Genomic DNA, 16,849 nt, shown 5'->3' on the forward strand with positions numbered 1-16,849 from the left:
TTACCACTGAGTCAAAAGGGAAGCCTTTTTTTGCTGTAATGTGACAATTCTGGGTGGGTTCCTGGATGGTTCCTGGATGAAGGCCGGTCTCTGTAAAGACCAAGCCATAATTCAGTTTGGTTCAGTCTCTCAATCATGTCTGACTCTTTGTGACCGCATGGACTGGAGCACGCCAGGCTTCCTTGTCCATCACCAATTCCCAGAGCTTGCTTAAACTCATGTCCATCGAGTCAGTGATGCCATCCAACCATCTCATCCTCTGTTGTCCCATTCTCCTCTTGCCTTAAATCTTTCCTGGCAGCAGGGTCTTTTCCAATGAGTCAGTTTTTTGCATCAGGTAGCCAAAGTATTGGAGTTTCAGCTTCAGCCTCAGTCCTTCCAGTGAATATTCAGGACTGATTTCTTTAGGATGGACTGGTTGGATCTCCTTGCAGTCCAAGGGACTCTCAAGAGTCTTCTCCAACACTACAGTTCAAAATTATCAGTTCTTCAGCTATCAGCCTTCTTTATAGTCCAACTCTCACATCCATACATGACTGGAAAAACCATAGCTTTGACTAGACGGACCTTTGTTGGCAAAGTAATATCTCTGTTTTTTAATATGCTGTCTAGGTTGGTCATAGCTTTTCTACTGAGGAGCAAGCGTCTTTTAATTTCATGGCTTCAGTCATCATCTGCAGTGATTTTGGAGCCCCCCAAAATAAAGTCTGTCACTGTTTCCATTGTTTCCCCATCTATTTGCCATGAAGTGATAGGACTAGATGCCATATTCTTAGTTTTCTGAATGTTGAGCTTTAAGTCAATTTTTTCACTCTCCTCTTTCACTTTCATCAAGAGGCGCTTTAGTTCTTCTTTGCCTTCTGCCATAAGGGTGGTTTAATGTGCATATCAGAGGTTTTGGTATTTCTCCCCAGCAATCTTGATTCCAGCTTGCATTTCATCCAGCCCAGCATTTCACATGATGTACTCTGCATATAAGTTAAATAAGCAGGGTGACGATATACAGCCTTGACTCTCTCCTTTCCCTATTTGGAACCAGTCTATTGTTACATTTCCAGTTCTTACTGTTGCTTCTTGACCTGCATACAGATATCAGAGGAGGAAGGTAAGGTGGTCTGGTATTTCCATCTCTTTAAGAATTTTAAGAAGCCTTAATTAGAAGCTTGGAATTTTTTACTCTGCCCCTCATTTTCTTGAGGAAAGAGAAGAGTTGAAAATGAAATTAATAATCAATTCTGCCCATGTGATAAAGACTCCAGAAAACCCCAAAAGCATGGAATTTGGAGACCTCGCCATGTATCTCTTCATTTTGTTGTTCATCTGTGTCCTTTATTATATCCTTTAATAAACTGGTAAACATAAGTAAATGCTCCCTGAGTTCTGTGAGTCACTCTAGTAAATTAATTGAATCCAAAGAGGAGTCATTGAAACCTCTGATCTGTAGCTGGTTGGTCAGAAGCACAGGAGATACTCTTGGTTTGTGATGGACCTCTGAATTGGGATTTGGGGGGCAATTTTTGTGACACTGAACATTTATCCTGTGGGATATGACAATACCTTAGGGTAGATAGTGTCAGAACTGAGTTAAATTGTAGGATACCCAGCTGGTGTCACAGAGAATTGCCTGTTATGGGAAAAACCTCCGTATATTTGGTGATCAGAAGTGTCAGAAGAGATAAGAAAGAGACTCATATGGAAAAAATACACAGTAGGAAAGACCTGGGTTTTTCCCTGCACTGAAGGAGGAAAATTGAGTTTTTCTTTATGGCTCCCTATAGTGCCATAAACATAATATAAAATGGGGTTTTGCCTCTAAACTGAATTATTATTTTATGCCTTAATTCTGAAATAATTAATTTTATTACTTTATGCATTATTCTGATAATGACCACATTAGTAATATATAAATGATAGTACCATTTGGAAAAGGGAGATGTAAATATTTGTTGTACATTCAATAATGGTATTTTTTTTAACTTGCTCTTTCTTATGAAATAATTGCAATCACAATGAACATATGTTTGGCTTACAAAAAAAGGTTATTCCTTTTCAAGGATTTATCTTTAATATAGGAAAAGTTGAATATATTTCCAAACAAAGTATGCTAAAAAGTGTTAATGGACTATGAATCAAGTGCAAGTGATTGTTTTCTATCTCTAAATTTAACTTTTCAAACTCACTTATCAGTTGATGCTATGCATAGGAAGTTGCCTGGTGGCTCAGACGGTAAAACGTCTGCCTACAATATGGGAGACCAGGTTTGATCCCTGGGTCAGGAAGATTTCCTGGAGAAGGAAATGGCAACCCGCTCCAGTACTCTTGCCTGGAAAATTCCATGGACGGAGGGAGGAGCCTGGTAGGATACAGTCCATGGGGTCACAAAGAGTCAGACAGGACTGAGGGACTTCAATGTCAATGTCAATGTCAATAGGAAGTTGTGTTTAACTGATTATCTGAATCTTTTAAAACATCTCTGTTTCTTTATATTGCTATTGGGTACATTAACTGAAATTAAACATATAAATAGGAAACTAAACTTGCTTAATTTTAAAATATGGCAAAAAATAAATCTGAAAAAAAACAAAACAGTTTCTATTGATCATGTAAGCTTCTGACAGTGTGATGCATATTTAGGATTAGCATAACAATAACAGCTAAGGGCAATGTAACAGGAGTTTTCCTTTTTAAGTCTTTTATTTAAATTTAAATCAGATCAGCATTGAGTTAGCTCTTAGTATTACCAGTCAACTGTTTTTGGAAACAGAAGTCAAAATGAGAATGGAGTCCTTTTTCTTTGCTAGCAGTCTCACAATGATGTGCCAGGTTGAAATAATGACAGTTACAAACTTTACGTAACAATAAATAGTACAGATGTTCAGTTCAGTTCAGTTCAGTCGCTCAGTCGTGTCCAACTCTTAGTGACCCCATGAATCGCAGCACGCCAGGCCTCCCTGTCCATCACTAACTCCCAGAGTTCACTCAGACTCACATCCATCGAGTCAGTGATGCCATCCAGCCATCTCATCCTCTGTCGTCCCCTTCTCCTCCTGCCCCCAATCCCTCCCAGCATCAGAGTCTTTTCCAATGAGTCAACTCTTCGCATGAGGTGGCCAAAGTACTGGAGCTTCAAATTTAGCATCATTCCTTCCAAAGAAATCCCAGGGCTGATCTCCTTCAGAATGGACTGGTTGGATCTCCTTGCAGATGTTATTAACTGTTATTTTCTATTAGGATTTGAGGTTATTTAATTGCTTAAACATATATATTGAATTCAAATCAAAAGTGTCCTGCAGTGGCAAGCTTTAGGGTAATTGCAGTGAGGGACATAAGTGTGTCTGTCCATAAGGAGTTGTCAGTCCAGTAAATGAAGTAACATTTATCTTCCAACATGAAAATTCTACATGGTCTGTTAAAACAGTTACAACTTGAGTTTTTAGTTGTGTGAATATAATTAGAGGAAAAAAGCACTTGATTCCATTCAGTTCAGTTCAGTTCAGTCACTCAGTCATGTCCAACTCTTAGCAACCCCATCAACTGTAGCACACCAGGCCTCCCTGTCCTTCACCAGCTCCTGGAGTATACCCAAACTCATGTCCATTAAGTCAGTAATGCTATCCAAACATCTCATCTTCTGTCGTCCCCTTCTCCTCCTGCCTTCATCTTTCCCAGCATCAGGGTCTTTTCCAATGAGTCAGTTCTTCACATCAGGTGCCCAAAGTATTGGATTTCAGCTTCAGCCTCAGTCCTTCCAATGAATATTGAGGACTGATTTCCTTTAGGATGGACTGGTTGGATCTCCTTGCAGTCGAAGGGACTCTCAAGAGTATTCTCCAACACCACAGTTCAAAAGTATCAGTTCTTCAGCATTCAGCTTTCTTTATAGTTCAACTCTCACATACTGGAAAAACCATAGGTTTGACTAAATGGACCTTTTTTGGCAAAGTAATATTTCTGCTTTTTAATATGCTGTCTAGATTGGCCATAGCTTTTCTTCCAAGGAGCAAGCATCTTTAAATTTCAAGGCTACAGTCATCATCTGCAGTGATTTTGGAACCCCCAAAATAAACTGTCACTGTTTCCATTGCTTCCCCATCTATTTGCCATGAAGTAATGGGATGAAATGTCATGACTTTAGTTTTCTGAATGTTGAGTTTTAAGCCAACTTTTTCACTGTCCTCTTTCATTTTCATCGAGGCTCTTTAGTTCTTCTTTATTTTCTAACATAAGGGTGGTATTATCTGTATATCTGAGGTTATTGATATTTCTCCTGGCAATCTTGATTCCAGCTTGTGTTTCATCCAGCCCAGCATTTCTCATGATGTACTCTGCATATCAGTTAAATAAGCAGGTGACAATATACAACCTTGACATACTCCTTTTCCTATTTGGAACCAGTCTGTTGTTCCATGTCCAGTTCTAACTATTGCTTCTTGACCTGCATACAGATTTCAGAGGAGGAAGTCAGGTGGTCTGGTATTCCCATCTCTTTAAGAATTTTCCATAGTTTGTTGTGGTCCACACAGTCAAAGGCTTTGGCATAGTCAATAAAGCAGAAGCAGATATTTTTCTGGAACTCTCTTGCTTTTTCATTGATCCAGTGGATGTTGGCAATTTGATCTCTGGTTCCTCTGCCATTTCTAAATCCAGTTTAAACATCTGAAAGTTCATGGTTCATGTACTTTTGAAGCCTGGCTTGGAGAATTTTGAGTATTACTTTAGTAGCATGTGAGATGAATGCAGTTGTGTGGTAGTTGGAACATTCTTTGGCATTACCTTTCTTTGGGATTGGAATAAAAATAAATATTTTTCAGTCCAGTGGCCACTGCTGAGTTTTCCAAATTTATTGGTATATTGAGTGCAGCACTTTCACAACATCATCTTTTAGGATTTGAAATAGCTCAACTAGAATTCCATACCTCCCCTAGCTTTGTTTGTAGTGATGCTTCCTAAGGACCACTTGGCTTCTTATTCCAGGATGTCTGGCTCTACATGAGTGATCACACCATCATGATTATCTGGGTCATGAAGATCTTTTTTGCATAGTTCTTCTGTGTATTTTTGCCACCTCTTCTTAGTATCTTCTGTTTCTGTTAGGTCCATACCATTTCTGTCATTTATTGTGCCCATATTTGCTTGAGACATTTCCTTGTTATCTCTAATTTTCTTGAAGAGATCTCTAGACTTTTCCATTCTATTATTTTCCTCTATTTCTTTGCATTAATAGCTCAGGAGGCTTTCTTATCTCTCCTTGCTATTCTTTGGAACTCTGCATTCAAATGGGTATCTTTCCTTTTCCTCTTTGGTTTTTCACTTCTCTTCTTTTCACAGCTATTTGTAAGACCTACTAAGACAACCATTTTGCCTTTTTGCATTTCTTTTTCTTGGGGAGGTTCTTGATCTCTGCCTCTTATACAATGTCACGAACCTCCATCTATAGTAGTTCAGGCGCTCTATCAGATCTCCTCCCTTGACTCTATTTGTCACTTCCACAGTATAATCATAAGGGATTTGATTTAGGTCATACCTGAATGGTCTAGTGGTTTTCCCTACTTTCTTCATTTTAAGTCTGAACTTGGCAATAAGAATTTTATGGTCTATGCCATAGTCAGCTCCTGGTCTTGTTTGTGCTGACTGTATATAACTTCTCCATCTTCGGCTGTAAAAAATATAATCAATCTGATTTTGGTATTGACCATCTGGTGATGTCCTTGTGTAGAGTCTTCTCTTGTGTTATTAGAAGGGAATGTTTGCTTTGACCAGTGTGTTCTCTTGGCAAAACTCTATTAGCCTTTGCCCTGCTTCATTCTGTACTCCAAGGCCAAATTTGATTACTTGAGCACTTTATTACTATTTATCTAATAATGCATTAAAGAAGAAACATCTAAAAATGTTTTAATGCATCTAAATATACATTAAAAAACTAGTTAAGACTGATGAGCTAAGAATAGTAGCATTCACTGAAGAGAAAGAAAGAGAAAATATGGGTTATGTGTCTTTTCTGATCCTGCAGAGTAATGGTATTTGGAGAGAGGAAGGTCAAGCTATATGGGAAACAAACCAGACCATCAAAGAAAGAAGACCGAATACACACCAAATCAAAAAAAAACTTTGCCTATTTAATACTTTCCAGAGAATTGGCCTTGAGAACATGTCCTAGTTATCTTCCCAAGAATATCGAATATCTACCATTTATTTTTATTTAATTCTACATGTTACCTTAAGTAATGTTCTTTGTAATTGGCTCCATTTTTCTGAAACATGGAGATATTAATTTATTAATTCAATGAACATTTGATAATTATGTCAAGCAGATTTTCTTTTTAATTTGGAAAAGAAGATATGAAAAGTTTGATTCTTGTTTTCAAGTATCTTAAACTTTTGTGGCTATTACAGAGACATTTATAGACTACTTTATAAAAGACACAAACAAATAAAAAAATTATGTTAGCAGGCAGCATCAGATCTGTACTCAAAAAATCATGATTACCTGATTGAAGAGTAGAAATATATTACAGTTATTTTTCTAACTTAATCATTAAATCTAAGGATATAGATTATTAGTTTTAATTGTACTTTATCAAGGATTTATGTTTAAAAATTAGCATTATTAACAACTGTGAAGAACATTACTGTATTAACAACTGAAGAACATTACTGTAGACATTTTAACTGCTGCTGAAATATTGTCAAAATTTATGAATAAACTATAATCCTCATCCATCCAAAAAAAGAGCATTCAGTTGAGTATGTAAAAGCAATGTTTGTCCTGGCACTTGAAAACCATGCAGAGAGATTACCACTGTGAAATTCTGTTGCTTTGATTGTGGGTTAAACTACTACTAACTTTGAATGTTTGCACCATTTGTTGTGGGAAAATTCAAGAAACTATTTAGTATAAGAAGCCATACCTAGCTCACTGACATCAGTGACTGGCTGAAGAAACTCATTCCCTTACTCTCCATACCTCACCAGGAACAAGTATATGACAACTAAAGTTTTACAAATGTATAATTTCAGACTTTGGAACTGAATATAAAAGTGCATTTTGAAAATTCAAGTAAATAAAAATAAGAAATCTCTTTAGTAAAAATAAATTAAAAAGTTGTATTTGAAAAATCTATTTCATTTGTAGGAGAAGAAAAATGATTAAGTAGTATTATATTTTTTTCATCTGCAGCAACTTCATATATACACAAATATATGAATATAAACTAAACAGTCATTATAATTATATATACATAAAGAGTACACATAAACATGTATATTATATGATATTCATCATATGCAACCATTATATATAATTTAAACACATTCACATAAGCATAGAGATCTGGGATATATAACTATGTAATAAAACCTGCTGTTTAGATATATCAGGGGAGTGTGTAATTTCCTCAGTTCTGTTTCACTGCAGCAATGATTTGAAACAGTGGACCAGTGTTACAGCTTTGTTACAATTCAGTTTTATTTGGCAAGTAAAGGGTAGTACACCCTTGAGGCATGAGGGCCTCAATTCTTCTTGGCTTCCTCCTTTTATATGCTTCTCTCCTCCCGGATTTGAGCCTGCCCTATGCATGTTGCGCTAGCCAAGAAAGGGGCATGTTTGTTTCACCTGAAGTTCTCACACTCCAGTCTGTGGATTTTCTTTTGTTCCTTTTTCATGGGCTTTTCCCTTTCTTTGTCTTTTAGCCACCGCCATTTTGGACTCCTTTTTCCTATTCTAACTACCTAACACTTTCCATGAGATAGCTCATTTCATGTTTATAATAAAACTATGAATCATTAAGTCTTTAAGTAAATAAGCATGCTATTTTTATTCTCTTGATAATGAAAATGAGGGACAGATAAATCAGTTGCCTGTAAGAACATAGTTTAATAAAGGAAGCATCAGGATTCTTTGCTGTTTGAGATTTTTTTTTTTAGCCTATATTATTGCTAAAGTGTTTTCCTTGTTTACCTGCTTTTATATATACATGTACCAATATAAAATATACATATAAGGGGTGATGAAGGTAGGAGATTTTGATTAGAAGAATTTATAATATATAGTTAATCTCTGTATAATACATATATATGCTCAGATGCTCAATGGTATCCAACTCTTTGTGACCCCATGGACTGTAGCCTGCTAGGCTCCTCTGTCCATGAGATTCTTCTGGCAAGAATCCTGGTGTGGGGTGCCATTTCCTCCTCCAGGGGATCTTCCAAACCCAGAGATCAAACCTGTGTCTCTTTGTCTCCTCCATTGCCAGACAGATTCTTTACCACTGGCACCACCTGGGAAGCCCACGTTGTACATGGAGGGATATAATACCCACGTTATCAATAAAGTGATGAATATTGTAACTGAGGATTATAAATCACTTTATAAATGTATACATAAGTCATCAAAAACGCTTCCTTTCTATAAATACACTGAGATAGTGTTTCAATTATTTTCCTCCTTAACTCTGTTTAGTTAATGAGAGTCAGCTACTCCTTCATTGTTGAACCATGTTCTTTTCTTGCCATTAACTGTACTTTAGGGTTGCTCCTTTTCTAATTCCTTCAGTTTCTCTGTCCTTCACTCAGACCTTGAACTGCTGCTCTTTTTCTATACGTACTGGTTTTGAACGCTTATCACTTCCCTTCCATCTCCTCTCTGTCAATATGATCTTTACAACCTTTAGATTCACCTGTCTAGATAACAGCTACATTTATTTGTCATCACTAACAAGTCAAAACGTCTAAAAGAAAAAATTTTGTGCCTCATGATGGAGCTTTCTTCTTAGGCAATAGCTTTATTTTTATGATTAGTACTGTAATCTTTGTCCTCAAATTTCTAAATTTTGGAGTTAATTTTTCTTTTTTCCATCCTCCATAACAGTCTACCATTCCTCTTCATTTTCTCAGTATTTTTCTTATGTCACATTGTAAATTCATGACCTTCTACCTTGTCTTCTTGGCTTCCAATAATTTTGTTTCTTATAACTTATTGCTGATCTTGCACTTTCTTGATGGATTGATATTTCCCAAAGCTTTTCACATAATATGGATTCCTTTAATAGGAAATTTACTATGGGGCCCTATTATTCTTCATCAGGGGAGGGGGAAAAATTGATTTTCCACGTAATACTGAAGGCAATTCATAGTGCCACTTTAATTTTATTAACTCTCTCAAAGTGAGCCCTCTTTTTGAGATAAGCCACCTTCAAAATTGTGCTAATTCTCACTTTGTTACTTCACTTAACAAAAACATTTCCATGTCTAATTCAAACTGCATTCTATAATTTCTTCAACATACAGGCAAGACTCACTTTGATTGATGTTACTCCATGACCACCTCTCCTTGCTTTAAATTCCTTCAACATTTGTAAATAAAGTTGGTTAACTTTATACATCTTCAGCATATAGCTTTGGAATTAAACTTCAAATGTGCCTTGTGCCATGAAGGATATATATATATATATATATATATATATATATATATATATATTCTAGTTTTCTTTAGGACAATAACTGTTTTTTCTCTGTGTCTTGGAGAGTGATTTTTTTCAGAATTTATAAGAGATACAGGTTACAAAATGTATTTTAAATGTTCACTATAGTTATTGCTGATAAGAATGTTCCATTTACATTTTGATTCTGCAAAGATCATTTCCCCTTAAAACATTCATTTGTATTCCTCCGCTTTTTTGTTTGATTTCTTTTTAATTATTTGCCAATTTTTAACCAGAACAAAGGGAAAAGAAGAGAAAAGGCTATAACTCAAGTCCAAATCTATTATATATTTGTTGGTATTTCTAATGGAAATATTCTGAGAACATAAGAGCCTTATTAAAAGAGGAAATCAATAATGTTTGTAAAACTGTACTGAAATAAAATTAGTTATAACAGTTCCTTATAAATGTTAAGTGCCAGGTAGATGTTTAATGAGAACAGTTAGATTAAAATAAAGATTTGCATATTTTGTGGATTTCTTTCCTCAAGTATCTAGCATTTATGTCTCATACAGCAAACACATGCCCATTCACTTGCCAAGATTGAGAAGATCCTAATAAATAAGCATCTGGTTAGTTGCCATTTACTGATGGGGAAGAAGGAAAGAGAGAGAGTTATTATTCTCCCCATTAGTCATGCCTAAAAGTCTCTGATGCTGGGAGGGATTGGGTGCAGGAGGAAAAGGGGATGACAGAGGATGAGATGGCTGGATGGCATCACCGATTCGATGGACGTGAGTCTGAGTGAACTCCGGGAGTTGATGTTGGACAGGGAGGCCTGGCGTGCTGCAGTTCATGGGGTCGCAAGGAGTCGGACACGACTGAGTGACTGAACTGAACTGAACTGAACTGGTTTTTAACCTCCCTTCTGTCTACTCCCTGTTATTCCCGCTTCATTCCCAGGTACTTTGGGGGGAAAAAAAAATAATAATAATAACCATTGTTTTCTAGTATATCCCCGACTCCCTTGAGTAGTAGCACTAATAGAAAAGGAATTACATAATCTGACCTAATTATGGTTTTTAATATATATATATATATATATATATATATATAGAAAAGTCAGCTATATCAGTTTATATTCTGGTTTTGCTTCTTAAAATTCTGCAATTTAACACACTGGTGTCCCAGTTTATTCCTCTATAAAATAGGGATGATAATAGGACTTAACATATAGTGTTTTGGAGCATTAAATAATATGATCCATGTAAAGCATTGGATAATATGATCCATGTAAAGAATTTAAAATATTGATGGGTATATATAAGTATGGCTAATGTTATGATGCCGTTGTTTTATTATTAATTTGCAGGGAGATTGATACATAATGAAGCAAAATTGATATCATGTTCCCAACTCTATCTAAATCACTTATGAGATTTCTTTCAAGTTAAGAGGTTGAGAAAATTTTAAGTGAGTAATTACAATTTCCTTAGTCCTACCAAGAAAGCAGAACAGAGCTGCTGTAGTCACTAGATAAACACATCTCTAAAATTCACTTCTTTATTTCTTTTTTATATTATCTGTAAACCTTATTCCTAATTGCAGATCCTCTCAGCCTCATATAAGAAAGAGTATGCAACTAAAGTGATGCACACTCAGCATGAATTTATATACAGATATTCCAGCTGTGTTGGTAGCAAACATATGTTGCCTATTCCATCTGGGATGTTCAGGCCCACTTTGCTTTATACCATGGGAGTAATTGGGTTCAGTGGGAAGCATGACTAACTGAGATAGTGTATCTTTTCAGGTGAGGATGCAAATAAGATGTAGATAAAAAGAAATCACTGTATCTGATGGCAGATAAGTTAGAGGAAGGAGAATGCACAGCAATCATAGGTATTTTGACAACAGACAATTAGAAACAAATAAAGGCAAAAGGAAGAGGTAAGGACATGCAAGGCTGACTAAAGAAAACACTTGCATTGCTTCAAAATTAACCCTAGCATCTTTGTCAAGCATTATAATATTGCTATTCCACTGATTTATTAGAAAATCAGAGTATGCCATTGAGATCAGTGAGTTGGCTGTGAACAGGAATTTACCAAAGTCAAAAATTAAGGAAGTATACGGAGGAGAGATTTTGACAAGGATATTGTTAAAGCTGAGCTAAGAATAGATAGATGACAGCTGATATCCAATACCTTCCTGAAAAGCACTCAATATTGAAAAGGGGAATCCTTATAGGACCCAGTAGTCCCATAACTATGCAATACATAGCCCATTACTTAGTTAATCAGAGATATCTCTAAGATACTGGATTTCTGATTGCAGATTTAGCACATTAACTCTGAAATTTATTTGTCATGTGCTTCTAAAAGGAGTGACCAGATTTATAATGTAGATAGAAAATTATTTAAATTCTTTGAAGATATGGCTAGTCACTGCACTTGTGCATCATTCCTGGTTGAGCATTAGTTAAGAATATTTATAATGCAAAACATACCACTATTGAATCTGAAAGAAAGTTTCTGCTTTCTCTAAAGAGGGCTTTTAAAATTTTTCTTCATATTTGATTTGACTGATAGGAAGAAAATATAGTTTTGAAAAGTTTATACATTATTGTCGAGAGTCCATAATATGCAAGTGTGAATATGCAAATGAAAAAGTTGCTTTGCTTTAGTTTAGATAAAGTCAATAATGGCATCTTGCATTAAATTGAACATATTATCATATGTCTCAACTGTCATAAGCAGTGTATGTACTAAGAATGCTATAAGGCCAATGTTTCTCTTTTATATAACCTAAAATTTAAGAAGAGTTTTTGCATTTCTTAAAAGCTTGGATAAAAATCAAAAGAATATAGTTTGGGACAAGGAAAAATTATAGAAAGTTCACATTTGTGCTTACAAATAAAATTTTGTTTGAGCACAAAATGTCCTTTAACTGTTGGCAATGGCTGCTTTCCCACTACAATGACAGGGTTGATTGGTTTGAACAAAAACCTCATGCTCTATCCAGAAAAAGTCTACTAACCCATATTATAAGGCAAAATTGTTGTAGTTGTTCAGTCGTTAAGTCGTGTCTGACTCTTTGAAATCCCATAGACTGCAGCACACCAGGCTCCCCTGTCCTTCATTGTCTTCTGGAGTTTGCTCAAATTTATGTCCATTGAGTCAAATTTATCTAACCTTCTCATCCTCTGTCACCCTCTTCTCCTTTTGCCCTCAATCTTTTCCAGCATCAGGGTCTTTTCTAATGAGTCAGCTCTTCACATCAGGTGGCCAAAGTTTTGAGGTTTCAGCTTTAGCATCAGTCCTTCCAAAGAATATTCAGGATTGATTTCCTTTAGGATTGACTGGTTTGAACTCCTTGCAGTTCAAGGTACTCTCAAGAGTCTTCTCCAGTACCACAATTTGAAAGCATCAATTTTCCAGCACTCAAGCTTTCTTTATGGTCCAACTCTCACATCTGCATATGACTACTGGGAAAACCATAGCTTTGACTATATGCAGCTTTGTTGGCAAAATGATGTCTCTGCTTTTTAATATGCTGTCTAGGTTTGTCATAGCTTCCCTTCCATGGAGCAAATGTCTTTTAATTTCATGGCTTCAGTCACAACCCACAGTGATTTTGGAGCCCTAGAAAAGAAAATCTGTCACTGCATCCATTTTTCCCTGATGAGATCAGGTGCCATGATGTTAGTTTTTTTAATGTTGAGCTTCAAGCAAGCTTTTTCATTCTCCTCTTTCACCTTCATCAAGAGGCTCTTTAGTTCCTCTTCACTTTCTGCCATTAGAGTGGCATCATCTGCATATCTGAGGTTGCTGATATTTCTCCAGGTAATCTTGATTCCAGTTTGTGATTCATCCAGCTCAGCATTCCACATGATAGGACAGCACATTGACTCTTCCTTAATAAGCTTATTGGTCCAAGATTTGGTTCTGATAGAAACTAAGGCTGAGAGGATTGTAGAAGAGAGCAGCCCGGTGACTGGATGGGTAGAAAAGCCACAAACTTCAGTGTGAAGTATCATGTCACCCACCATTCAGGATCTTTTCTTCCTATCTATGTTTATGTCAAAACAGCCAGAAATGTCTATGGCTTGCTTTGAGTTGTCTCAGGCTCTTTTTGATTTTATTTTTTCTCATTTTTAACTTCATGAAAATTAAGAGTTAAAAGGTAAATCTATGTATTTTCTAACAGAATATTTTTATTTATTTAAGGATAGGAAAATAAGAGTGTTGTCAACCCCTCTGATGAACAGAGGTCATCCATCACACTCCTATTACAACGATGGCCATTAGTGCCAGGGTAAAGATGTAGGGCAAGACTACATCATCCTCTTGGGGCCTTCAGTCACTTACCCTTGACCTATGGATAAGTTGCTTTGAAGAAAAGGTAAAAGTTCATGAAGAAAGGTTATATTTATGTGCTGCAGCTACCCAATTAGTGGGGCACAGTGCGGAGCTTAAGAAACAATTAAAAGAAATAAACAGACTTACTTACCCATAAGTCCCTTCTGAAAAAGGAATGACAGAGTAATTGATCACAAAAGTCACAAGAAAGTGAAGTGTCAAACGATTATAACATGTTTACTACAGCAACTTTAAGAGAACTCAGGGAATGGGAAATGTGATCATATGAATATGGGGTTAAGATTAATTTAAGGCTGGGTTCATAAGATGTATTTTTTGTTGTTCTTTTGGTTTTAATGTTTTTAATACCTACACATGAGTTGTTTCCTACTTTTCTATGTTGTTCATTCATAAAGTGTGAAATACAAGAAGAAGAAGTAAATTTATTGCACAGCATGTGAAATGGTGATAATGGTGATAATGCTGATAATGGTGTTTATTAGTAAGTGTATCTAGTGGCAATCATTTGGACCTGATATGATTCCTCTTGTATTTTGTTCAATGGCAAGTGCTTACACCAATTATTTTCTAAAAATCTGAGAGCCTCTTAGAATATGACAATACTGTCTGATCTAGCAAGCAGTCACTAACAGTCACTTGAGATCCTTTGGTGCTATTGAATAAAATACTTCATTCTTTGTCATTTTATCCATTGGTCAGTTACAAGTGTTTAAAGGCTGTGTCAGAATTTAGAGTCTTTCACTTCCCTTGATATGCAGTAGAGGATAAATGATTTTGCACTCAGCTAGACAGTATTTTACTTGATTTTGTTATATTGACAGCAAAGAGCTTACTCTGAACCAAACATAAAATGAACAGTGTCTTGTTAAATATATCCAAACTTTAAAAGAAGAGCTCAAAAGAATTCTTTTGAAAGGGCATTTGTCTACTGTTATACTAACTATAACATTATATATACCTGCTGCTGCTGCTGCTAAGTCGCTTCAGTTGTGTCCAACTCTATGTGACCCCATAGACGGCGGCCCACCAGGCTCCCCCATCCCTGGGATTCTCCAGGCAAGAACACTGGAGTGGGTTGCTATTTCCTTCTCCAATGCATGAAAGTGAAAAGTGAAAGTGAAGTAGCTCAGTCGTGTCCGACTCTTAGTGACTCCATGAACTGCAGCCTACCAGGCCCCTCCGTCCATGGGATTTTCCAGGCAAGAGTACTGGAGTGGGGTGATAGAAATAAAAATGGAAAAAAGTTAAAAGATGTTTGCTTATAAATTAAAATCCCCAAGAAGATGAAAATATCTACCCTATCAAATTAGTAAGTATGTTAAATTAACATTTATTAGCATCATCTTCTTTGTAGTTACTACTTCATCCCATGAATTATAACGTCTTATAATATATTCATAAATAAACATACAACATCATGATCATAGTAAGCAGTGCTACATGGTATATTTGAAAGTTACTAAAGGAGTAGATCCTAAAAGTGCTTATCACAAGAAAATAAATTATTATATAAGGTGATGGATTTACTAAATTTACTGTGGTAATCATTTCATGATATGTGTAAGTCAAGTCATTATGCCATACACCTTACATTTTTTACAGTGCTTTATGCCAATTATATCTTAATAAAACTGAGGGAAGAAAAGCAAACAACTACTCATTATACAAAAATCAGTAAAGAAAATTTCTTACCTAGGCACTGGGACGGAGAAGTCAATGGTGACCCACTCCAACACTCTTGCCTGGAAAATCCCACGGATGGAGGAGCCTGGTAGGCTGCAGTCCATGGGGTCGCTGAGTTGGACACGACTGAGCAACTTCACTTTCACTTTTCACTTTCATGCATTGGAGAAGGAAATGGCAGCCCACTCCAGTGTTCTTGCCTGGAGAATCCCAGGGACGGGGGAGCCTGGTATGCTGCTGTCTATGGGGTCACGCAGAGTCGGACATGACTGAAGTGACTCAGCAGCAGCAGCAGCAGGCACTGGGAAATTTTATTGAAAATATATAAATATATTTCTTCCTTATATTTTTAACATGATATTTGACATTTATGTAACACGTATACAAGGTTATTAAGAATAATGATATAGTGAACTCCGAAGAGCTCGCTGCCAAGTCTAACAAGAGCATCACCAGGTAATTGTCTTCTAAATGCATATTCTCTCATATTCCTCCCTACCTCGACCACAAGGCAGAATAGTATCTCAAGTTTTGTATTTATTATTCTTGTGATTCTTATAACTCTATAGTATTTACTTGCATGCCAATAGATATAATAATTATTTTGTTTCTGATCTTTATTGAAATATATATCAGGTAGTGTTCTGGCAATTACTTTGCTCAATAAATGCTAATTTAACATTTATACATATTGTTGTGAGTAGTTGTACCTTATTTATGGCTTTTTATTTGTGTATAATTTCCCATTGTATGTCTCTACTACTTTTGTCTACTCTTTGTCAATTTATATTTTTATTATTTTCAGATTTTTGATATCACAAAAATTGCTGCTGTAAACATTGTTTTGTATATCTTCTGGAAGATATATGCAAGTAAATATTATAGAGTTATAAGAATCACAAGAATAAAAAATACAAAACTAGAGATGCTATTCTACCTTGTGGTCAAGGTAGGGAGGAATATGAGAGAATATGCATTTAGAAGACAATTATTTAACACATATAATTGGTAAATTTAGTGATATGTTTATTAAGGTAACGGCAACTATTTTCCTAAGGTATATACATCAATTTACATACTAACTAAAGTGTATTTAAGGTTTCTTTAATCTATATCTTCTCCATTATTTGTTATTATCAGGTTCCCTGTCTATTGACAATATTGGGTGTATAAAAATGGAATTCACTGTGGTTTGAATTTGCATTTTCCCAGTTAATAATTATGCTGAGAATATTTCTATTTATTTCATGAGCATGTTTAATAGCACTTACCCATGATTTTTCCCCATTATTATGCTGAATTATATTCTTGCAAACTGTATCTATCTCATTTGTTTAGAGAATGTGCTTTTCCAATATCTAGTTA

Source organism: Bos indicus x Bos taurus, chromosome 9, assembly GCF_003369695.1.
Source record: "Bos indicus x Bos taurus breed Angus x Brahman F1 hybrid chromosome 9, Bos_hybrid_MaternalHap_v2.0, whole genome shotgun sequence".
Classification (NCBI taxonomy): Eukaryota; Metazoa; Chordata; class Mammalia; order Artiodactyla; family Bovidae; genus Bos; species Bos indicus x Bos taurus.